Here is a 27,177-nt window from a genome sequence, read left to right on the forward strand (position 1 = left end):
ACAATTCACGACGAAAACTGACTCGGTTGAAAGTATACAATAATAGAAGTAAAAACTTAACACTAAATTTGAGTTGCTAAACAAGCCGTTTGCGAGGTAACGGCGAATGTGTTGTTACTAAACGCTACTGATTGCAGTATAAAATACTGTCAGAGTTACATCTAGTCTGAAAATCACATTTAAGTGCCTGGCAGAGGGTTCATCGAACCACCTTCACAATTCTCTATTATTCCAATCTCGTATAGCGCGCGGGAAGAATGAACACCTATATCTTTCCGTACGACCTCTGATTTCCCTTATTTTATCGTGGTGATCGTTCCTCCCTAGGTAGGTCGGTGTCAATAAAATATTTTCGCATTCGGAGAAAGTTGGTGATTGGAATTTCGTGAGAAGATTCCATCGCAACGAAAAACGCCTTTCTTTTAACGATTTCCAGCCCAAATCCTGTATCATTTATATGACACTCTCTCCCATATTTCGCGACAATACAAAACGTGCTGCCTTTCTTTGAACTTTTTCGATGTACTCCGTCAGTCCTATCTGGTAAGGATCGCACACCGCGGAGCAGTATTCTAAAAGAGGACGGACAAGCGTAGTGTAGGCAGTCTCCTTAGTAGGTCTGTTATATTTTCTATGTGTCCTGCCAATAAAACGCAGTCTTTGGTTAGCCTTCCCCACAACATTTCCTATGTGTTTCTTCCAATTTAAGTTGTTCGTACTTGTAATACATGTAATTGAATTTACAGCTTTTAGATTAGACTGATTTATCGTGTAACCGAAATTTAACGAGTTCCCTTTCGCACTCATGTGGATGACCTCACACTTTTCGTTATTCAGGATCAACTGCCACTTTTCGCACCATTCAGATATTTTTTCAAAATCGTTTTGCAGTTTGTTTTGATCTTCTGATGACTTTATTAGTCAATAAACGACAGCGTCATCTACAAACAACCGAGAAGACAGCTGCTCAGATTGTCTCCCAAATCGTTTATATACATAAGGAACAGCAAAGGGCCTATAACACTACCTTGGGGAACGCCAAAAATCACTTCTGTTTTACTCGATGACTTTCCGTCAGTTACTACGAACTGTGACCTCTTTGACAGGAAATCACAAATTTATCTGAAATGTGAACTTTTCGATTAGATCCCCATCCAAAAGGTCTCAAATCTGAGACACTTACTGTTCATAAATCACCATATCAACAACGCTAATCACAAATTTGTGGTTCGGGACGCTAGGTGACAGGATCGTAGGGCCGTCCATTCCTACAAGAAAATTTGATGGTCGAGGGTACATCCAGTACTGCAATGGGATATTCCAGGAACGCTTGAGCATGTTCCCCTTGCGCGACGTTTGGGAATCTGGTACATGCATCATGCGCCACCAGCAAATTTTTTTCACCTCATCTAAAAAAAGGATCGTGTGGCATTGATGGCTGGGTTGCAAGTCTTATTTCAGGTGAGGCCACATTGGGCGACCTGGGTGTCGATGATGCTCATACGATGATGACAACACAACAACCAGTCCACAAGCGGAGAAAATCTCCAACCTGTCCGGGAATCGAACACGGGCCCGCTACATGGTAGGCAAACCCGTTACCATTCAGCTAAGAAAGCGGACACCTCATCTAAGAATACATCTAACGCACCACTATAGCCCAAGATGGATAGTTCGAACAGGACCTGTACCTTGGCCTTCGTAATCACCTGACCTCAATCAAATGGTTCAAATGGCCCTGAGCACTATGGGACTTAACATCTGAGGTCATCAGTCCCCTAGAACTTAGAACTACTTAAACCTAACTAACCTAAGGACATCACACACATCCATGCCCGAGGCAGGATTCGAACCTGCGACCGTTGCAGTAGCGCGGTTCCGGGCTGAAGTGCGTAGAACTGCTCGGCCACCCCGGCCGGCTGACCTCAATCCTCTGAATGTTTCTGTCTGGGGTCATCTGGAAAATGAAGTGTACTGCAGCCCCGATGATACAGTTGACGAACTGAAAAACTGAACTGTACATTCTTGTCAAGCTTTGCGAGATTATCCGGAAGTGCTAGAAAGAATTCGTAACTCACGGCAGAGGCGAGCGCAGTATTGCATCTAGTGCGACAGCGACTCAAGGAACACCTATTTTAACAGGTACGAGTGTACACTAAAATGTTAAATTAGCATTTCATTTCTTGTTAAAGTAGGCTATGGGTGAAATTTAGACCTAATTAGATGGAGATTTAATCGAAACGTTTATATGTCCAATACATTTGTACTAAACAGAAGCCGGCCGCGGTGGTCTAGCGGTTCTAGGCGCGCAGTCCGGAACCGCGCGACTGCTACGGTCGCAGGTTCGAATCCTGCCTCGGGCATGGATGTGTGTGACGTCCTTAGGTTAGTTAGGTTTAAGTAGTTCTAAGTTCTAGGGGACTGATGACCACAGATGTTAAGTCCCATAGTGCTCAGAGCCATTTGAACCATTTTTACTAAACAGAACAACCTTACGTATTGAAGTCAGTGACACCTCGCTTGCAAATCCATGTTTACTGGAACGTGTTTGCTTACCGCTGTTGGGTCTTTTGCAATTAATTATGATACAGCCTGTTTTTTTAGGTTTTTCGCTGGAAGATGCTATCGGCGTCGAAAAAGGTATCAAGCTTAAAGGGATACAGGTGGACCGCTAAATTGTTCACGTAACCCATAACTGTCATGATGCCTTCCATTACCACCACAGGTCCCATGGAAGCCCAGGTCAATGTCCCGCACAGCATAACACTGTTATCACCGACCGGCTTCCTTGACGTGGTGCATGTTTTAAGCAGTCGTTCGCCTGAGTGACCGGCATACCCGAACGCAACCATCGACCTGGTGTAACAAGAAACGTGATTCGTCCTATCAGGCGACACGTTTCCACTTATCCGCGATCGAACCTCGGCGGTCGCGAGCTCACTGCAGTACTAATTTACGATGTCGGTTGGGTGAACATGCGAACACGATGGGGTCGTCTGCTGCGGTGTCCCATGTTCAAATATGTGTGCTGAACTGTGTGCTCCGAGACACCTGTGCCAGTGTCGGCATTGCACTCTGTCTTCACACATGCTACAGATCGCCGCCTATCTGCTTTACAGAGCGGGCAAGTCTCCGACATCCATGTTCTGTGATGAGGCGTAGACGTCCAACATCGTGTCGCCTACACGAGGTTTCACCGCCCTTCCGACAATAACAGGCAAACAACCGTTTGCAAGATGCTCGTTCCTAGGTTCCTGGCTATAACAATCTGCCCTTTGTCACAGTAGCCTACGTCAGTGGATTCTTCATCCCCTCTCCCCTCTTCGCCAGCGGATCGCTTGATCGCTAGAATGGTTCCACACTCATTTCTGTTCATATACGAAATAGCAGTGCCTGTGTTATCTACATCTACATCGATACTCTGCAAATCACACTTAACTGCCTGGCAGAGGGTTCACCGAACCACCTTCACAATAATTCTCTATTATTCCTGTTGTGTCTAGACAAGACAGCCTAGACACAATGAGAGGAAGCCGAAAGGCACGCGCTTAAACTCACGCAGGCTGGCGTGAGGTCTGAAACAGGATACGTAATGAATGCTATAAAGAAAAGTACGTACCTTCTGGAATACTTAACTTTAATCCACATTTGTAGAACATCGCTCTTGATGATACATTAATAGAATCTCAATATCAATTGAATTCGGCGCCTTGCTAGGTCGTAGCAAATGTAGCTGTAGGCTATACTAACTATCGTCTCGGCAAATGAGAGCGTATTTGTCAGTGAACCGTTCCTTGCAAAGTCGGCTGTACAACTGGGGCCGAGTGCTAGTAAGTCTCTCTAGACCTGCCGTGTGGTGGCGCTCGGTCTGCTATCACTGACAGTGGCGACACGCGGGTCCGACGTATACTAATGGACCGCGGCCGATTTAAAGGCTACCACCTAGCAAGTGTGGTGTCTGGCGGTGACACCACAATTCCACTCTTGAATAGCGCGCGGGGAGAACGAACGCCTATATCCTTCCGCGCGAGCTCTGATTTCTCTTATTTTATAATGGTGATCCTTTCTCCCTACGTAGGTCGCCGTCAACAAAATATTTTCGCATTTGGAAGAGAAAGTTGGTGATTGAAATTTCCTGAAAAGATTCCGCCGCAACGAAAAATGCCTTGTGTTTTAATGGTGTCCATCCAGTGACATTCTCTCCAGTATTTCGCGATAATACAAAATGTGCTGCTCTTCGTTGAACTTCCTCGATGTAATCTGTTAATCCTATCCGGTACGGATCCCTGACCGAGCAGTAGTACTCCAAAAGAGGACGGACAAGCATATTGTAGAGTCTCTTTAGTAGATCCGTTCCATTTTCGCAAGTGTTCTGCCAATAAAACGCAGTCTTTGGTTTGCCTTCCCCACATTTTCTATGTGTTCTTTCCAATTTAAATTGTTCATAATTGTATTTCCTAGGTATTTAGTTGAATTTACGGCCTTTAGAGTAGACTGTTTTATCGTGTAATCGAACTTTAACGGATTCCTTTTAGCGCTCATGTGGGTGACGCTCACAGTTTTCATTATTTAGGTTCAGTTGCCAGTTTTCGCACAAAGTACGATGCAATGCATGCGCGCATGTCCGAGCAAACATTTCGTGGTACTTCTTAATAACACAGGCACTGCTGTTTCGTTCAAATGGTTCAGATGGCTCTAAGCGCTATGGGACTTAACATCTGAGGTCATCAGTACCCTAGAACTTAGAACTACTTAAACCTCACTAACCTAAGGACATCACAGACATCCATGCCCGAGACAGGATTCGAACCTGCGACCGTAGTAGCAGCGCGGTTCCGGACTGAAGCGCCTAGAACCGCTTGGCCACAGAGGCTTTCGGTTTTCTATAGATATGTTCTTTCTGGGCGGAAATATACGCAGCGTAAGAGTGCAGGTTGTGGTACGTGGACGATGACATACGGAAGTTTGGGTTTGGCCGTGATTCGTGCACGGATAACCGAAGCGTTTATGGCGACTGCTTGCCTAAAGCGGGATATCCGAGTTCGATTCCCTGTGCATCACAAATTTTCACTGTCGCCATTCCAATATACTGGTTGCCCGCAACGCCACCCGGCGGGATTCAATCCCGTGGTAGGCATTGGTCAAAATGTTTTGGCTCAGATTAAGTACGTCACCGGTGTTTATTTGTCTACAACTACTCAATGGATAAGCAGGCACAGCTTCTAACAAAGAGAAAAGCCAAATCATCTGCCCACGGTCAACGTCGCTTTAATGCTAATACGGACGTATTAGCAAAGACGAAGTCCGCCCCATTAGCTGAACAGTCAGCGCGTTGGAATGCCACGCACGGGGGCCCAGGTTCGATTCCCGGCGGGGGAAGGAGATTTTCTCCCCTCAGGGACTGGGTGTTTTGTTGTCCTCATCATCATTTCATGCCCATTGTCGAAGCGCAGGTCGACCAATGTGGCGTCGCGCTCAATAAGACCTGCACTTGGCGGCCGAAATTCCCGTCTGGGAACTCCCGGTCACTGACGCCATACGCTCATTTGCAGTAAAGACCACCCATTCAATACCCCGCAACCCGTGGCGCCCGAACACAGCAGTTCAATGTTAAGTTGGCCAACACCGCTGATGTCTGCAGGTTTACATCTGCTCTCTCATTACGCTACTAGAGGGCGAGAGTTCGTGGTATTAAATGGCCAGACCCATTCTGAAGAAATCAAATCATCTCTTACGCAGTCTATGGGGAGAGGAACTGTTTAGTAATTACACATTTTTCAGTATCAACGAATTAGAGAAAAAGCCATTAATAAGAAGAGGTAGTAATGATCTTCCCGAAAGAGAATGATGGAATACACTTAGCTTTTCTGAAAGATCAGTTTCGTCATCGGCGATCTTAACACCTAGTAACGGAGATGTACTGTGATTCAACAATAAATGACGCAAGCAAATACAAATTAACAGTGATTCGTTCAGAGAAAGGATACGGATAAAAATACGTTTAGATGCACAGGTTAACACTTTTACCAAATACGCCTGTCATCAGGCTTTCGTTCAATACGACCATTACTTTGACTCCTTTCAGAACCAAGACCCCACGAGGCGCTAATTTTTCTCGTAAATTCTTTGCTATACTTGAAATCTAATTGTGTCCACTTAAAAGGTCGGAGCCTTTGTACAATTAGTACCTACTTTACTACTTCGTCGCACGTTATCGAAGGAATTGCTGTCCAATAGCACATTCTGCATCTTGTTCGTTGAATATCTGTTGTGAACACATTGTTTATTCATTTTCTTTACAATAGAAATTCTAATCCCCCTCCATGGGTATTATGTTATTCCTTACAACATGTGCACATTATAGAGTTAATTTTATCAGTTTGGAAGCAAGTTCCACCAATGTCTCCACCGCCACGGCCACTGTTTCCCCATTTGCATCGTCCGTAATTGAAATGATGTTTTTGCCATGTGCTTGAGCGCGAAACATTTTCTGCGGTCACTTTACTTGCTTATATCGCGAGGCAAACGTGCCTTTATTTATACAGGATGAGTCAGGAGGAAAGGTACATGCTTTAAGGGCTGACAGTATTAGTGCTTTTGAACAAAGAACTTCATATGGACACCTGACCTATTCCGAATGGTTTCCGAGATAGAACACATTTAATGTACATTGTTATTTATTTTCTGTATTATTCAAACTTTGTCATTGTTTATAACGTACCAAGTAATGTGGAGGAAGTCGAGACGAACAGCTTCATACAGGACGCCTGTAGTATATCGAGTCAGGAAAGTATCCCAAACTGACCTGCAAAAACCACGTAAGCTACAGCACATGGACGTCCAGCGAAATTTTCAATATTCTTGCGCTCTCTTCGTGCAAACTGTTACTCCTAGATAAAAACTGAATAGGACCTTTTTGTAGAAAAGTAAATGAACTTTAATTTTGAACTGCGACAAGTTTCTGCTGGAAGGTGTGGTTTTCGAGTCATTCAAGGAAAACTTACAAAAGTGGTTAAATGTGTTCTATCTCGGAAACCGTTCGGAATAGAGCATATGTCCATGTGAAGTTTTTAAGAATCACTAACACTATCATCCCTCCAAGTATGTACCTTTCCTCCCTTCTCATCCTGTACATGCGTTACGAGAGGTATTGTGCCTTCCCTCCTTTCAAAGATGCACTATCTGATCAAAAGTATCCGGACACCACCAAAAACATATGTTTTTCATATTAGGTGCATTGTGCTGCCACCTACTGCCAGGTACTCCATATCAGCGACCTCAGCAGTCATTAGACATCGTGAGAGAACAAAATGGGGGGCTCCGCGGAACTAACGGGCTTCGAACCTGGTCAGGTGATTTGGTGTCACTTGCGTCATACGTCTGTACGCGCGATTTCGACACTCCTAAAAATCCCTAGCTCCACTCTGTCCGATGTGATAGTGAAGTGGAAACGTGAAGGGACACGTACAGCACAAAAGCGTACAGGCCGACCTCGTATGGTGACTGATAGAGACCGCCGACAGTTGAAGAGGGTCGTAATGTGTAATAGGCAGACATCTATCCACATCATCACACAGGAATTCCAAACTGCATCAGGATCAACTGCAAGTACTATGATAGTTAGGCGGGAGGTGAGAAAACTTGGATTTCATGGTCGAGAGGCTGCTCATAAGCCACGCATCACGGGCAGCCCGTTGTGGCCGAGCGGTTCTAGGCGCTTCAGTCCGGAACCGCGCTGCTGCTACGGTCGCAGGTTCGAAGCCTGCGTCGGGCATGGATGTGTGCGATGTCCTTAGTTTAGTTAGGTTTAAGTAGTTCTAAGTCTAGGGGACTGATGACCTCAGTGCTTAGAGCCATTTTTTGTTTTTCATGGAGGGGGGCTTAAACCTCTTGTTTCGCGTGGCTCCATCACAGCACAGCCTACACTGATGTTTTAAGTATCTTCTTGCTTCACACTGGTGAAGAGCGATTCGGGGATGGCAATTGCATCTTTAAACACGATTGAGCACCTGTTCATAATGCACGGCCTGTGGCGGAGTGGTTACAAGACAATCACATACCTGTAATGGACTGGCCTGCAAAGAGTCCTCACGTGAATCCTACAGAACACCTTTGGGATGTTTTGGAACGCCGACTTCGTGCCAGGCCTCACCGACCGCCATCGATACCTCTCCTCAGTGCAGTACTCTGTGAAGAATGGGCTGCCATGCCCCTAGAAACCTTCCAGGACCTGACTGAACGTATTCCTGCGAGAGTGCAAGCTGTCATCAAGGCTAAGGGTGGGCCAACACCATATTGAATTCCAGCATTACCAATGGATGGCGCCACGAACTTTTAAGTCATTTTCAGCCCGGTGACCGGATACTTTTGATCACGTAGTATATGCTTCCGCTTTCTCTAACGCACCGACAGATGTTTCTGTTGTCAAACTATTGTCGTGACTGCGGCTAACAGTCTAGTAGACGAATTAAAGCAACAGCTTATTATATGTTCCGCTGGTTCATTCACTGCAAATTTGGAATCTACTATTGTCTTTTCTTTCTCTGAAAATGAGTGCTTACCAAATTCATACTCGTTATTTACATAATGATATGAATAACAAAAAAGTAATTATGGAGAAGCTTCCCAACTGCTACATAAATCTGTTGGTTGTGTGAAGTACGCTCTAATTTCAGAGAAAACTTTCTATTCACTGCCAGAAAAGGAAACTTCTCCCTATGCGTTTGAAAGTAACAGAAACTAGAAGAAAAAACATCGGCAGTAACATTTCTACACCAGTACCAGAATATACACACATCAAAAAAAGTTCGCGTCACCTCGGTTCCGAGAGTTCCGGAACCTGTACAGAAAATTGGAACAGAGATCAACATTAACATCATTTCCGCCCTTTTCATTGCTCATGAAAACCACACATTGCATGTTGTACCACCATACAGCGAGACCTTCAGAGGTGGTGGTCCAGATTGCTGTACACACCGGTACCTCTAATACCCAGTAGCATGTCCTCTTGCATTGATGCATACCTGTATTAATTGTGGCATACTGTCCACAAATTCATCAAGGCACTGTTGGTCCCGATTGTCCCACTCCTCAACGGCGATTCGGCGTGGATCCCTCAGAGTGTTTGGTGGGCACGTCGTCCATAAACAGCCCTTCTCATCCATCCCAGGCATGTTCGATAGGGTTCATGTCTGGAGAACATGCTGGCCATGCTAGTCGAGCTATATCGTTTTCCTGAAGGAGTCATTCACAAGATGTGCACGATGGGGGCACGTATTGTTGTCCATGAAGACGAATGCCTCGCCAATATGCTGCCGATATGGTTGCACTATCGGTCGGAGGATGGCATTCACGTATTGTACAGCCATTACGGCGCCTTCCATTACCACCAGCGAAGTACGTCGGCCCCACATAATGCCATCCGAAAACAGCAGGGAACCTCCACCTTGCTGCACTCGCTGTCCAGTGTGTCTAAGGCTTTCAGCCCGACCGGGTTGCCTCCAAGCATGTCTCCGACGATCGTCCGGTTGAAGGTATATGCGACACTCATCGATGAAGAGAACGTGATGCCAATCCTGAGCGGTCCATTCGCCGTGTTGTTGGGCCCATCTGTACCGCTCTGCATGGTGTCGTGGTTGCATAGATGGAGCTTGCCGTGGACGTCGGGATTGAAGTTGCACACCATGCATCCTATTTCGCACAGTTTGAGTCGTAGCACGACGTCCTGTGACAGCACGAAAAGCATTATTCAACATGGTGGCGTTGCTGTCAGGATTCCTCCGAGACAATCCGTAGGTAGCGGTCATCCACTGCAGTTGTAGCCCTTGGGCGGCCTGAGCGAGGCATGCCATTGACAGTTCCTGTCTCTCTGTATCTCCTCCTTGTCCGAACTACATCGCTTTGGTTCACTCCGACACGCCTGGACACTTCCCTTGTTGAAAGCCGTTCCTGGCACAAAGTAACAATGCGGACGCAATCGAACCGCGGTATTGACCGTCTCGGCATGGTTGAGCTACAGACAACACGAGCCCTGTACCTCTTTCCTGGTGGAATGATTGGAACCGATCGGCTGTCGGACACCCATCCGTCTAATAGGCGCTGCTCAAGCATGGTTTTTACATCTTTGGGTGGGTTTAGTGACATCTCTGAACAGTCAAGGGACTGTGTCTGTGATACAATATCCACAGTCAACGTCTATCTTCAGGAGTTCTGGGGTGATGTATTTCGTCTGCAAATGTATTTTAATTGAAAATGTTCTTGTATGGAAAAGAAGTTTTCTAAGATAACTAGCTTGTAAATTTTCCGTTGTACTTTTGTAGACGGCTGAGACTATGTTACCTTTTAATTCTTTTTCACATGTGTCCGTCTTTTCTACGTTTTTTATTTGAGTGGTAGTTTGTTTTATCAGATAATCATTTTCGTGCTTCAGGCTTAATCAGTACATTATTGACAATGACATCTCAATCCTGAGACAGCGATCTCATATGTACGTGACATGGACTACTACAGAATATATTTCTATTAAATAATAAGAAAAGTCCCCAAATCTTTCAGAAACGCGAAGATGAATAATAAAAATTTTTGCAGCTAGCGGGACGCGAATCACAGTTTTCGAATTCGGAGCTCCACATCTACACCCACTACATGTACGAATTACGACTTGGCTCTGTATCACAGAACACCTGAAATCTTTAAATGCCAGTAACTCATTACCTGGCGTTTAACTGCAATAATCTGTACCTTTTCGAGAGATCCTCAATGTGTTAAGTGTTTTGGAGGAGCATATATTTGTATGACGCAATTTAAGACAGAACAAACCATATACGTGCTTGGCGAAATATAATATGACGCCTCCCCGCTGCTTCAGACAAAGTACGAGGACTATTCGGAAAGTATGGTCCGATCGGTCACGAAATGGAAACCACAGAGAAAATCAAAAATGGTTTATTTACAACAGTTAGCGGCACCTACTAGCTACCCACCTACATAGTCGCTTCTCCGACATAGACATTTGTAATAGCTTTGTATCAACTTTCAAAAATCACGTAATAGAAGGCAGCCCCCTATGCTTTCCTCCAAATCTCTACGCTGGTCACAGCTCGTAGTCTATGCCAATATGATAATGTCATAGCCAGGGTTCACGTGAGCAGAGATGAAACTCAAGGGGATCTAGTTACGGGCTGTATTCTGAGTGATCAAACACCTACTATCGAAAACGCTGCGGGAGCATCTTCATTGACCCTGCAGAGTGCGGCCGAGAATTGTCATGAAGAAGGAAATTCATGACAGTTACGTTATATGGGCTGCATGACATCAGGCGAAATCACTCACCAGGTCACTCTTATTTTCGAGGCATCCTTCTCGCTCACTGTGCCCACTGAAGTGAAAAAAATGACGTGGCGCGATCGACGGGCATGTCAGAGACACTCTTCAACACATCTACGCAAAGCGTCATCGGATTTTCACTGTGTTTTCCATTTCGCTCCCGATCGGACCTTACTTTCCCAATAGTCCTCGTATATTTCTGAATGAAGCAGCGCCACAGCACCTCTTGTAACGTATATGTAAATCAAGGCCCGTCTAGGTAACAACGGGAGCTACTTTAAAATGAAACTGGTTCCACTACCCCCGGAACTAAAGTCTCCATTGTCAATTTATACCTAAAACAATTAAGATTATGCAGAGGCCGTGATCTAATTAATGCCTATCTGGGTTCAGGCGCAGTCAATACTGAGATGAAGCAGATCGAGCACACGCTATGTGTCTAATTTTTTACAATGTCGTGCTGTTTATCGCGGTATGCTTTAATAATGTCATGGACTCCCAAGTTTTTGAGTCACTGGTATATTGGCAGTCATCTATGTTTAGGTAGTCAGCTTCATGCGTAGAAATTGTCAACACAGCGCAGAAAAATCCACGAAAAAAAACCTGTTCATCACTTTTAAGTGATTCTTGTTAACTATGTAGAGAATAAAGTAGTGCTGGACCTATTTTCATACAGACTAAATCACGTATAGCAATAAATCCGCCCGGCACTTGGCACGATGAAAGCTATGAAATGCACACAGAAAGTTTGATAGAAGCTGATACATCTGCAAAGAACCAAGACGCACTTCCCAGTACGAAGAAAAATAGAACATTCAACGCTCGTGGCTTAACCTGTTTGCCGACTGATTAACAGTTTAAAGAAGCACAACAAAGCAGCCTTCCACGTGCAGGTACAAGTCATCACCTCAAATAGGTATCCTGACGAAACTTCAAACGCTGTCTGCCTTGCGTCAGCTCACCATAAACGTTTTTATCAACGGAGGAGAGGTTCCTTGTTGATGCCGAAAATGGGGCGACGTGCCATTTCGCCAAACAACTTTTTGAGACTTTCTGTACAGCTGTCTGTCAAAGTCTTGCAGAGCTGATGAGGCGGTTGTTTATGTTCAAATATGGGCCGGCGTTTCAAAGCAATACATATTTCAGGATAACGTTCGTTCGAAAATAATGTTTGTAGCTTTGAAATCATAGCAAAATTTGTGTCACCCTAACGCTTACTAAAAGTTGAAGCTTATTTTACAAGGATTTTCCGACCCGTTAGGACATTAAATCAGATTATGTACGTAAGTACCATGAAGCAATGTTGCCAATCCCAGTAACGATCGATTCTCAATCTGAGCGTGGTTTTTATACACTTTTAAATATCTACTTAGTCATGCACAGAGCCAATTTAATATACTCTGTTTCAGAAGAGAGCCTTTGTGATTGACCCGCTACTGTGGCAATCATCAAAGACAGGGAGACGCAACATTACACCAGCCACAACTGGGAACAGCTATCAGGTACAGAAATGCGAGAAAAACGGAAGAAAATAGTAACTGTATTTCTTTTATTCGCTGTTGATGGATTACAATTCATTGTCTATACCATAGTAATCATTCTCTTAACTTTGCCTCTTTCTTCAGGTTTTCCTGTGCACTAATACTAAGAAACTTCTATTTGTGAGGGACACTGGAACCTCAGTTGTGATACATACCTTGTAAAATGCACCGGTACAGCAGTTCTCATCAACAGAACTGTCATTAAACTTAACTGGAAAAGAATGGAGAATGATAACAGCCGTGGTTTTATAGAAGGAAGATTTTCCTCAAATTACTTAGGAAAATCACGGAAAACCATATTCGGATGGCCTTGTATCCGAAAGCAGGCACCTCGCTCTGGCCGAATTTCGAACAAGCTCGTGCATGCCGGGATTTTTAATGTACATACTTGGAGCAGAAGGGTATCTCATCTCAGCACAGTGACACCACTAAGTAAGTCATGCAAGAGCGTTCGCTATTCAAGGAACTTACAGGAAATATTTCACAATTATAGCAGAAATCGTCATTAGGTTCCAGTCATTTGGGTATCTACTTCGTTATGTCCATGGTATACTTCCGCGCCCCCAATTTCCTTGATAAATCATATACAGCATATTTCGTATCATGATCTGTTAAAAAATGTTCTACGCACTTGTGCTCCTTAAAAATGGTGAACAGGAGGAAGTCGCTTCATGTCAGATAGGAGTCATGGATAGACAGAATTATTTAGAATATCCCAAAGGAAACTGCTGCGGAGTTCAAATGATCTAGCAAAGCGTCTTGATGGTCTCGCGGTGTATTTAGGCTTTATGGGTTGACCCGACGCCAAAAGAAGTAAAATCCCTTCTCGATCGCACAAGCAGAACTTTTTTTCAAGGGCTGCTGCAACATCTTTTTTCTGTGGTCAGTGACGATCCAGCATGACGCAACCGCATCAATTATCCTTTCCATATCAATATGTTACGGGCCGCTGGTTTCACCATCGTGACAGAAGACTCTAGGAAACAGCGAGACAGAGAACGAGTGAGTGTAATTGACACTTAGTGGGATCGGAAATCGCCGGATTCATGTTTTGGCACAATTCTCACGCAGGCGCACGTCTTGCTCACTGCGTTGGACCCTGCCCTTCATGTAGGAGTACCATCTTTGTTCTAACAAACGAACTTCGGAGCTGAACACACATCTGAAACATTACTTCTTCGAACATGCCTTGTGTTGACTCGATTTCCGACTCCGTGCAGGCATCTCCAATTGTTCTTCAGAGAACAATAAGAAAATAAGTCCAACGTTTCGTGAACACTACTTGCGATACAGCGTTCCAAATTTCTAAATCTTGTACACAAACTTAACGAGGTACCTGCTAATTGCAGAAATTTACTTTTAAGGGGTGAGATTGGTACTTTCATAGTTAGGATTCATCGAATTCCTCATATAAAAAAGTTTCTCGCCTATAGACGTAGGCCGAGCGGTCTAAGGCGCTGCAGTCATGGACTGTGCGGTTGGTCCCGGCGGAGGTTCGAGTCCTCAAATTTTCAAATGTGTGTGAAAACTTATGGGACTTAACTGCCAAGGTCATCAGTCCCTAAGCTTACACACTACTTAACCTAAATTATCCTAAGGACAAACACACACACCCCTGCCCGAGGGAGGACTCGAACCTCCGCCGGGACCAGCCGCACAGTCCATGACTGCAGCGCCCTAGACCGCTCGGCTAATCCCGCGCGGCGTTCGAGTCCTCCCTCGGGCATGGGTGCGAGAGTTTGTTTTTAGGATAATTTAGGTTAAGTAGTGTGTAAGCTTAGGGACTGATGACGTTAGCAGTTAAGTCCCATAAGATTTCACACACATTTGAACATTAGTTATAGACGTAGGACCTTCTCGAAATTGGAGATTTCAACGCTGAAAATTAATTTACCATAAATGCGACGAACGCAAGACATATTGGTGAGCATGTGTGGTACACAATAATGAAGGCAAGATATACACAAATTCGATATTTTTTTTATTATGTGGGACGTTCAAAGCGCACTGGTCGAGTCCCTGCATGAAGTGGTTCGCATGGTGTTACGAAAGCACGGATGTATCACGCTAAAAGACATAGCCTTCTTTCAAGTGTCATTCCCATCTTGCGTTTAATTTATTTATCCACAGAATGCTCCTTCTATCGTCATAAACTCTTGTTTATGTCACCACAAGCTGAGGTTGGTGCAGACAAGGGAGTGTATTGTACTCCATCCGTCTACGAAACTGTGTTTTCATATCTTAATGACTTTCATGTCCCAAATATGAGATAAGAATGAAAGATCTGGTGACCGTGGAAAAACGTACTACACTTGGCATAACGCCAGATGCATGTCCGCCAATCCTCGCGAGGACTCTATACTGACTGCTCCATCTCCCCTTTTTGGAAGGAAATGCTCTACACTGCGCGTAAGCACAAAGATAACAGAAGTATGATCTGAAATTCCTCTAATCTTCATGATGGAACGTGCTTACGCGACTATTGTGTTAAGTCTCCATTCGCCACTCGCCTTAGCGAGATTGGTCAACCGTGGCAGCATCGCATGTATAAAACCAATTGAAAAATTTTATTTTGTGTTACTATTACGACGTACCCATCACGTCCTACGATGCGCTACACGTAACATCTTTCACATTACAAGTCATCCGTACAAAGGACTCACAGCATGAGTTTCTTTATTTCCTACAAGGTGGCACTAGTGGTTCTGCGCCTCGATCCGTCTAACTAGGTGTTCCACGTAGACAGGAAACAGCTTCATAACAACACCTACATTTGCTCCCGGCAAGAAGTCACGCGGTGTGCAGTGGAGATTGCATGGAGTACCAGTCCACTGCTCACGCTTTGCGTTAGGACGTTCAAACTGCACCGTTGGCCGTGGGGCATGGTAGGAATTAGTAAGCGCATGCGCAAGCGTCTTGTCGCCATTTGCACGTGAAAATGTCACGGTACTCTTGTGAAGGTCTACTATGCGCCCAGCCCAGCTAAGCTCAAAGGACGTTTGCGACCGAGTTAAAGCTGTAGACAACCGATCCAAGTGTGATAACAATCAAGAATTTGATTCGCAAGTTTGAGAGAACGAGTAGTGTTTGTGAGGACAGTGTTGGTAATATCAATCGTCCAAAAAGGTTGAAAACGCCTGAAAACATCGGGAAGACACACGCTGTGTTTCAAACCAGCGCCAGCAAACCGATCAGACGAGCTGCACAACAGATAGGAATCAACCAGGAGACACTGCGACAGATTGTTGTTGAAGACCTGCATCTCTTCCCATACAAAATGCAAACCCACCAGCCATTAAGCCACAGGGCCATGGAACAGCTGTAGCATTTCGCCAAGACTATTCTCCACAGAACTGATGAACGGGACTTTGATGTGAATATGAATTGGTTTAGCAACGAGGCCCACTTTCATTTGGATGGGTTTGTCAATTAACAAAATAGGCGCATTTGGGGGACTGAGAATATGCATTCCGCGGCCGAGAAATCTCTTCACCCTCAACGGGTGACTGTGTGGTGTGCAATGTACAATCACGAGATAATCGGTGCGATATTCATAATGGCACGGTGACCAAAAGGTACGTGAAGATTTTAGAAGATGATTTCATCTCCATTATCCACAGTGACCCTGATTTCGACAATATGTGGTTCATCCATGACGGAGCTCGACCCTGTCAAGCAGGAGAGTGTTTGATGACCTGGAGGAGCACTTTGGGGATCGCATTCTCGCTCTGGTGTACCCAGAGGCCACTGGCATGGGCCTCGACTGGCCGCCATATTCTCCGGATCTGAACATATGCTATCCTTTTTACGGGGCTATATTAAGGACAAGGTGTACAGCAATAACCCCAAAACAACTGCTGAGCTGAAAACAGTCACCCAGGACGTCACCGACAGCATCGATGTTCCGAGGGTCATGCAGAATTTCGCTATTCGTCTGCGCCACATCATCGCCAATGATGGCAGGCATATCGAACACGTCATAACCTAAATCCGAATATCTGTAGTGACGTTTACATGTTGAATAAAGGGTGTGCACGCCGTAGTTTGTAACTAATTTACGTTTTTTATACAGTTCAACAACTGTCATTCTGTATAAACAATTACATATTAATATTTTCCTGAAAATATTTTGTTTTGAAGTTTACCCCCTACAACGAATATAAAATAGGAGTTAGATATTCGACATTAAAGGACTCTTCGTTTTTTGGCGGTTCCCATCCCAGATGCGCGCGTACAATTATGTTCAGAATATTTAACCTCATTTAAACGCAATCACAATGAGTTCCTACATTTGATAATAGATGAAACACGAATTCGCTGTTAACCGCCTGAGACAAAGCAGTTGTATAAACAGTGGATGACAAAGAAAGTAAAAACCGTTCAGTTTACAGGAAAAGTCATTGTCACCATTTTCCGGGATTCTTATGATGCATTTACAGGGTACCTCCACAAGGGCAAGCACATAAAAAGGGAGTGTTACATTTCACTATTGGCGAAGCTGAAGGATACTATTTGGGTTGAGCGTCTAGATGTTGCAAAGTAGGAAGATCTCTTCCAGCAGCATAATGCGTCCTAACAGAATTCTTTAATCATTGCTGGAAGACTGCATGCCTTTCGTTTTCACACCCACACTATTCGCTAGATTTGTCTACCAATGATTACTTTTTGTTCCCAAGACTAAAGAAATGGTTGGGTGGACAATGATTCGCATCAAATAATGATGCTGAAGCTGAGACAGACAATTGTGCACAACTGGAAAAAAATATTCACATGAAGGCTTTAAAAAATTGGAAAGTTGTTAAGAATAAATATACTAATTTACAAAGTGGTGATGCTGAAAAAAACAGCATTACCCTTTCGTTGTGATTGTTATGCTATGTGTGAATGCCGTTTACAATGATCTTTGATTCCTCTTAGAAAACCAGTTATCTGATATTTAAGGGAACTTCTTTACATGATGCGCATTTATTTTGTTTTAGCGTCTTGCATTGCAATTTGTAAATCATATCAGTGACACAATGTCACCCCTGTTAAATATTTTTTACTAAGAGTCGTAAATGCAAGAACTTTATTCATGAATGCATCGAACGATAGTTTTTCAATGAGTTAATTCCGACACAGTAAGTAGTAAAACTATGAATGATTACTTTCTTACCGCCGGCCGGTGTGGCCCAGCGATTCTAGGCGCTTCAGTCTGGAACCGCGCGACCGCTACGGTCGCAGGTTCGAATCCTGCCTCGGGCATGGATGTGTGTGATGTCCTTAGGTTAGTTGGGTTTAAGTAGTTCTAAGTTCTAGGGGACTGATGACCTTAGAAGTTAAGTCCCGTAGTGCTCAGAGCTATTTGAAACATTTGAACTTTCTTATCAATTCATCTTTATCTCGGTGATGTCCTTAGGGTGCGTGTTGGGAAAATTCTAGAAATCACTGTTCAACCTCAAAACAGACCGCTTGTAACTCTCTCGTGCAGTTTATCGTTAAGGACTGTTCGGTCGCGTCCTGAAGGAAAAGGAAAAACAGTGTAATGGTTTGTTACAGTTGTAGCCCACCACTATACTTCATACTGAAGTCTCTTCCTGTTATGCTCATCGAACAGTATTATACATCGTTCAAAGAATGTCTATGTTCTTATAGCGAATGTATGTTGGATCAGCTTAGAGAACCGGTAACTGGAATAGATTTTAAAACATTTCTGATGTCTTCACGTTCATTTTGAAAACAGGCCGGCCGGTGTGGCCGTGCGGTTCTAGGCGCTTCTGTCTGGAAACGCGTGACCGCTATGGTCGCAGGTTCGAATCCTGCCTCGGGCATGGATGTGTGTAATGTCCTTAGGTTAGTAAGGTTTAAGTAGTTCTAAGTTCTAGGGGACTGATGACCACAGATGTTAAGTCCCATAGTGCTCAGAGCCATTTGAACCATTTTTTGAAAAAAGACTTGGGTACAAGATGCAGGAAGACTTGCAAATGACCACTGGTTGATGTGAAGGCTGGCACACGTTCTTGAACATAAATGTAGTATAGTATAGTCCATGAAAATCTACATCTACTTCTCTATGCCGTAAACCACCTTTCGGCGTGGCGAGGGGTACTTCGGTTATCGCTGTCATTTCCCTCCTTACGTTTCCCATTCGCGAATGGTGCTTAGGAAGATTGGCTGTAGGTGTATGTCTGTATGAGCTCGAATGACTCTCACTGTCCCATCACGTTCGTTTTCCACTAGGATTTAATAAGCATTTCCTTAACGTCCTCGCGTTTACTAAACGAAACGCACCTTGCTCCCCTGGAACCTTCTATAAGCACTCTATTAATCCCACCTTGTCCCAGACTGAAGAAGAAACACTCATGTACATGGCATCAGTCCACTGGGCAACAGTGTAGGACTGTATCGAAAGCGTACCAGAATTCAAGGAACACGGTATCGATCTGGGCGCTGTTATCTATTGTTTTTGGATCTCATGGACGAACACAGCGAGTTGAGTTTCACAAGATCGCTATTTCCGAATTACATGTTCATTACAACAGAGTACATTTCCGGTCTCCAAAGGTACAATAATAGAACACGAAAGTTGTTCATATGTTTACAGCAAACTGACGTCAGCGATATAGCCTTATAGTCATGCCCATGTGCTCGACGAACCTTTTTGGAAACGAGAATGACCTGCGCCTTTTTCCAGTCGCCAGGAACGCTTCGTTGCGCCAGCGACTTGATTTATAGAAGAAAAGTCCTAAAATCATTGCATTACACAATCTCCATGCAATAATTTAAGTAAATCTCATGAGTGAAATATGTAGGTTTATCAATAAGGAAGACCTTTTTTATCTGGAACAGTACATTAATCCAGTTGACAATTTATTTGGATATACCATGCAACCAGTCTTTTTTTATATGATTTATTTTCTGTATCATTAACTAATTTTCAAGCACCGCAGCCTGATTATCTGGACCATGTGCAACTACTCGCTGTGGTTGTTGTGGTGGCGACAATAATGGAAATTTAGTTACCGGTTAGCGAAAAAACGAAAAGATAAATAAATTTTCTATTTAATTCGTAGTTGCAGTTCGCCATCCACAATGGATAAAGTGAATTAATGTAGTTGTAAAGACGACAGATGTCAAATAAATTCACAGGAAGAATAACTACGAAGTTCACACACGACAGTGACTGTTGTCAATCAGGACCCTGACGAAGTTGGAGATGGGGAAAATTGAAAGAGAAGTGGTACGACTCGTTACGAACTTGCTGCGCCAGAGCGAAAGCATCACAAAAATGCTCAGCTACCTGCAGTGGGACACACTGAAGGTGACTCTTGTGAAGATTCCGAGAGAACAAGTCCAAGACGAGTCAATAAACATCACTTCCGCTCTAATACTTCTCGCGCAATGATAATCAAACGAAAATTATAGGAATTCGCATTTATTACAGAGGCGTTCCGCCCGTCTTTATTCCCGTGGAGCATCCACAAGTGAATTAAGAAGCGTGTCAACAATACAGGTACAGTATCTACTTCGCGCCAAGCAAATTACGGTGGCTTGGGGAGCACACGTCTACATAATAGAATGAACAAAGGCATACAGTTAGTCACTTTCTCCTGGGTTCCATTCGCGATTGCTGTAGAAAAAGAGCTGCTAATGACGATGTGAAGTACTCTCCGTGAAGTGTTATAAAGTGCGTTACGGAAAATGTAAGGTGTATAAAGCATCAGCCAACATAGGTGATATGAAGAAAGAGTACAGTTCATTTTAAGTGTAAAATTAAATACGACGAAGTCCTGTGATAGACATACGTTCCATCCATAGAATGCTGTCCAAAAGCAAACGTTGAAACGATTTTCTCTGCAGTATTTGGACCATCAGTAACAGATTCCAACGCATTTTGTTGACCATTAGTAGCTGTAAAAGAGACGTGGGTCTGTCACTTCATATTAGGGTTTAACGTCCCGTCGACATCGAGATTATTAGAGATGGAGCACATGCTCAGAATGTTTCAAGGATGGGAAAGGAAATCGACCGAGTCCTTTCAAAGTGACCAATTCGGAATTTGCTGGGAAGATTAAGAGAAATCACGGAAAACCTATATCTGGGTACCCGGACGCCGATTTTATGCGTGGTTCAAATGGTTCAAATGGCTCTGAGCACTATGGGACTTAACTTTTAAGGTCATCAGTCCTCTAGAACTTAGAACTACTTAAACCTAACTAACCTAAGGACGTCACACACATCCATGCCCGAGGCAGGATTCGAACCTGCGACCGTAGCGGTTGCGCGGCTCCTGACTATAGCTCCTAGAACCGCTCGGCCACCCCGGCCGGCTTGATGCGTCGTCCTCCCGAATGCGAGTCCAGTGTGCTAACCGCTGCGCTGCCTCGCTCGGTACGACACAACAACCACAGCATTGGGCGGAAGTCGGTGGCTGTGCAACAGTGATGGCGAACTCTATTTCACGCCGCTAGAATTCTCTGAGATACATGTAGAAATTTTCTTTTTATTATGCGAATGCTATAGTACACAGATCCCTGACAGTTAAAGTGAGCCTGGCGATACTGCTTCGCGCGTTTCCCACAACCAAACATGTAACGCGATTTTGTTTTTGTTTTTATAGCAGTGCTGCCACAGCGTCAAGAAACTATGGCTTTCTGCTACTGTTGTGGAAACAGTCTGTACTTTGCGTTCGGTAGCTGGTTACCGTGTAGCTAGCTGTCAGGGATGTTCTTTCACCGTACGAAGTATGGTAAGTCTTCTGAGCCAAATGTATCTAAAATACTTTCCCAGGCATTGCAATTGCGACACCATGAACGTGAAGTGCAGCAAACGTCATATAGGGACGCAGTATAGCATGGATATGGAAATGATTGGCATTTCAGTGCGACCATACAACGTAGTTAAGGGTGACGCCACCTACATACTGTAACTAAGGAAAGAGTCCGTAGCGGGTTTCTCATTTATAATTAATATTTGATTTTTTTGCGAGAACATCACGTTATGATTCGTATAAGGGTAAATGTCTATCAACACGTGTCGCAATTCGACAGCAGCAGCAGAGTGGCCTGTTGCCGACTTTCAAATACGAGGATGAGTCAAATGAAAACCTTAAATTTGTAATAACAAATCGGAATTTCGCGCCGTTATCCTGTAAGTTGATAAGCGTGCTACAAACAGGGTGCAGAATTGCCTGTAGGTGGCACCATAGTGCAGATGCACACATACCGTCGCAGCATCAGTATAAAGATGGCCGCCCCACTTGCGACTTGCACCAGGGAAGAACAGCGTTCTGTTATTCGGTTTTTGAGTGGTCAAGGTGTGAAACCTATTGAAATTCATTGACAAATGAAGGTTCAGTACGGTGATGCATGTTTGTCACAGCAGCAAGTCTACGAATGGAGTAGGAAGTTCGCAAATGGTGTGACTTCAGTGGAAGATGCTCCTCGTCCAGGTCAGGCACAACGAGTTGTGAATCCACAGAACATAACAGCAGTTGAAGCTATAGTGAAAGAAAACCGCCGAGTGACACTGAATGACATTGCAGCATGTTTACAGATTAGTCATGGGTCAGCACACCACATTGTGCATAATGTGTTCCAGTTTCCCAAAGTGTCTGCAAGATGGGTGCTACGGCAGCTGACTCCTGAAATGAGAGAACGACGTGTTGATGCTTGTGAAGAACTTCTACGGCGCTTTGAACGAGAAGGTGATGGCTTCCTTGCAAGAATCGCTACTGGGGCCGAGACCTGGGTTCACTTCCACCAACCGCAAACGAAGAGAGCGAGCAAGGAATGGCGCCATTCCTCATCACCAAAACAAAAGTAGTTTCGAACAGAACCATCATCAGGGAAGGTTATGCTGACTCTCTTTTGGGACGAAAAGGGCGTCATTTTGGAGCATTACATGCCTAAAGGGACCACTGTCACCAGTGCATCATACACAGATCTCAAAAAAAATCATATGCGGCCTGCAATCAAATCAAAGCGACGTGGATTGCTGTCAACAGGTATCCTTTTGCAACATGACAATGCAAGGTCCCACACTGCCCGTACAACAGTTGCAACAATCACAGACCTGCATTCTGAGTGTCTTCCTCATCCACCACATTAACCAGGCCTTGCCCCAAGTGATTTTCATATGTTTGGACCACTCAAAGACGCAATGGGAGAAAAGAAGTTCCGTTCTGATGAAGAGGTACGCCACGCGGTGCATCAGTGGTTGCGCGGACTACCAAAAGAATTTTTTTCTAAAGGAATTTATGCAGTTTGTAAGCGCTGGAGGACTTGAATTGAGCGTGGGGGAGGTAATGTTGAAAAGCGATACAGCTTCGTACCACTTCTGCACAATAAATAATATTTAAAAAAATATTTAAGGTTTTCATTTGACTCACCCTCGTAGATAAGGCAATACCAAATGTTGCCCGCGTTGTCCTGGCCTACCTCGGTACAGAAGATGTTCGACTGTTGCCATAGCCAGCATGTTCTCCAGATTTCTCTCCTATTGAACACTTATGGTCACTGATAGGAGGGCGACTGCCATGTCACCACTCGCCAGCCAACAGGATTGACAAACTCTGTCATAGCACTAAAGCAGCATGGATTGGCGTATACGTATCTGTCATCCGAGCTCATACTGAATTTCGCAATCCGTACACCCCCAAATCGCCTACATCTTTAATAATATATTCTTCCTACGAGTTCAAGATTTCAAGTACCTGGGTTCCATACTGGCTACTACAAGTGAAGTGATGTAGTGCATCAACGAATAATACACGCCTGTCGCATGTTGCTTGGTCTGAAACAACTGATTCAAGTTACGACTGATATCACAGAAGAATAAGATCTAGCTGTATATGACACTAGCACAGTCAGAACTCTTATATGGTTGTGAAACCTGGGCGACATCAGCAACACCCCAAGAAGCAATCTGTGCTAAATTTGTGGTAAGGTCTTATGGGACCAAACTGCTGAGGTCGTCGGTCCCTAAGCTTACGCACTACTTAATCTAACTTAAACTAACTCACGCTATGGACAACACACCCACAAATGGCCGAGGGAGGACTCTAACCTCCGACGGAGGTAGCCACGCGGACCGTGACAAGACGCCCTAGACCGCGGCCAAGCAATCTGTGCCTACGAGACAAAGGTACTTCGAAAGATCTACGGACACCTCTACAATAGCACAGAAGGCAAATGGGAACGAAGAACGAAAGAAGACCTGTACCACACATTGGCTTAATATAAGGGCACGAGAGGTTACAGTGGTTTGGCCACATCCTTCGAGAATGGAGGACTCGGTATAAGTGGGATCTGTCAACTCTACCTGCTAGAAAACGCCCAAGGGGACGTCTGAGGACGCTATGGCAGGATCGAGTATTAACAGTCCTTAAACAAGCCGAGCCGACGGCGGTGGAAGACGAAGCTAGAGACCAGCAACGATGGACTAGCATCTGCAGTAGATATCTTCTCTGTTGTGACTGACTGACTTCCTTTTTTTATTGTGCTTTTCGTAACGTGTTCGTTCGTAACTTTTTTACAGTGGTTTCTTCTCGTTTTGCAATGTGGCTATTTCTTTTGTTTTCCTGTTGTAAGCCTTAAACGCCCGTTAATGCAATAAATGATGATGGTGACAGTGATGGTAATGATTCTTCCTACTACGTGTAGACGCACAACAAACAAAACTTCATTTGTAATTGTTCCTGGTGTTGCAATTATTAATAGTTAGCAGTGTATAAGCGAGAAGAAATGTGGCTTGTATACACAAAAAAATTTCTCGGCAGGACAATGCACCAGCCCAGAGAGTCGTGTTTTAGCAATGGGAAAACAAGGGTTTGAATTGCGAACTTTCAGAACATATTTCGCACCTTACAGCGTCCACCTATTTCAATACGTAAAGAATTTTGCATCCGGAAATAGTTTGGAGTCATTGAGGAGATTATGGTAGCCGTAGATTGGTACTTGTAGACCTTTGGAATCGCACTTCAGAAGCATATCTAACAAGTAATAAAACAACGCTGGAGACATTGTGTTCACCTAAACAGGGGAGTAAGTCGTAAAGTTGGTGCATCTTGACCTATAAATTAGTCTTCCACTCCCGGGCCGAGAAAGTTTAACATTTTCCTGTATAGCTTCATGCTACATCCATATTTTTTTTTTTTTTGTAGCTCAGACAATAACCTAAATTCGCTGTGCTGGACTATAGCATTTACTTTACACCACGTGCTTCCACTGCATCATTTGTTTCCATTTCTGCATGTTCCCAGTAGGTGGCAGCATCTGCTTAAAGAAAGCTGTTTATCGTAGTGACAGCGTGTCTTCGAGAAATAAAGGTATTTTCTGTTTTTTAGTAATTTTAGGCTAGAATGTGTTTTAACATGCAGTAATATACTAGTATACCCTACACTATTGAATAAGTGATTGTTACTTCATCACAACGATACAGCGATATATATTTTCGATGTTGCACTCGGCAGCGAACTATACTTCACATTCCAGTGGCATTGTTCTCAAAATTTTTAGGTGCTTAATACTCACTTTTCTGAGGACTGCCCATATTTCAGTTATTTTCTAACATAAATTCTGGTGAGTCACACTAATTTATAACGTTTAGTATTTTATCGTCTTTTGTCCAAGAAGAATGCATTGACCACCAACAAAAACCATGTTTAGGAATGAGGAGAAAAAGAGAGTAGAAGCTCCAGACGCACTGGTGATGCTGTAGACAGCAGGACAATCCATAGCTTGCGCAACGCACCAGCAAACGGCCGGCTCACGGCCGGCGTGCTCTACTCAATTGATCGGCCAAGAGGACCAATTGACGGAGCTGACATTCTGGTGCGTCTCCTTTCTCGGAATGTTCGTTAAGAAATTTGCTTCTAGAAATCTGCTTTCGGAAAAAAATCCTCAGGAAATTATTCAACGTATGATTCGCAATTTTAAGAAACACGTGTTTCTTAGAAAATGGCGGTAAAAGTAAATTTGTATCCACATATTTAAAAAAAAAACAAAAAACAAAAAAACAGTAGCGTGTAGTACTACACAGAAAACATGTACGAATTAGACTTCAGAACTAAGTTCGATTAAACGTTGTCCAAAGAGCGATAGAACTGACAAAACAAAATAATCCTAACACGTGGGAAACAACGATCTACATCTACGTTTGGTTATGTATTTGATACTTCACGTGTCAAGTAGAGCCGGTGCGCACTGGATGCGTTGTTCTATTTATTTCTCAGACTTAAGGAACATCACTAAACTACTCCTAAATATCACATCACTGTTTTATGTAAGGCGAGTAGCGGTTTCCAAATATTTCAGGATACAACCAAGGAGAAAAGTAAACCTACGGAACGCTGAAAACATGTCAAGTTTAGCGCGACAATCGGAAACTATAATTCCATCGAGCATGGCCCTTGTCAGCCTACCGCAAAGATGTTATGTAATATGTGAAGCGCTTTATGGCTCAAATGGCTCTGAGCACTATGGGACTTAACTTCTGAGGTCATCAGCCCCTAGAACTTAGAACTACTTAAACCTAACTAACCTAAGGACATCACACACATCCATGCCCGAGGCAGGATTCGAACCTGTGACCGTAGCGGTCGAGCGGTTCCAGACTGTAGCGCCTTTAACCGCTTGGCCACCCCGGCCGGCTGCAGCGCTTTAAAGTTTCAACATAAGGCTACGGATTCACGTAAGCATGCATTTTGGTAATGGTAGATGTAAACCTGTTGGGAAGAGCACCTTGAGACTAATTATTTTAAGTTCACTGAGATAATACACTGAGGTGAACATCCAGCCTCACAGGATAATATACGTTCTTGTATCGTGTTATCTTATGTTCATAACCCCAGTTGCTATACGTTACGGTTTTCAGAAACGGGCGACTGTAAAAATTATCAATCTGAATTCATCAACGAAAACGTAAAGTTGTTGTGGAAGAGTCTTTTTTTTTTTGGGAGGGGGGTCTTCATCTCGATTCATGGTACCTGGTCTCCGAAATAGGGAATAAATTTTTCTCTGATGGAAATTCATCGTGTAAATTCACGAAACTCTAGCAAATTTTAAAGTGTATCACAGATTTACCCATGTTTACGTCACAAGCACATGAAGGCCATTATGAATAGGATGAAAGTGAACACTACGAGAATGTTGCTCAAGCAAAACTACAGCCCCTAGGGCATCCATATGCTGCCTGTAATCCAGTACTCATTATTTTGTCTATTGCAGAGGAAGCAAAGGCGCAACTATAGTGAAATTCAAGTTATGTTAGTACAGCAACAATCAGTTGCATGTCTAGGTTCAAATGGCTCTGAGCACTATGGGACTTAACT

The 27,177-nt window shown here is 43.9% G+C and overlaps 1 protein-coding gene across 4 annotated transcripts in view; it reads right to left on the bottom strand.

Annotated features, from left to right (window-relative positions):
* LOC124722065 (transcription factor CP2) overlaps nt 1–27,177 on the bottom strand; it is an 881,222-nt gene that overhangs the window by 532,111 nt on the left and 321,934 nt on the right. The gene's annotated exons all lie outside the window — the stretch shown is intronic.

The sequence above is a fragment of the Schistocerca piceifrons genome, chromosome X (genome assembly GCF_021461385.2).
Source record: "Schistocerca piceifrons isolate TAMUIC-IGC-003096 chromosome X, iqSchPice1.1, whole genome shotgun sequence".
Taxonomy (NCBI): domain Eukaryota; kingdom Metazoa; phylum Arthropoda; class Insecta; order Orthoptera; family Acrididae; genus Schistocerca; species Schistocerca piceifrons.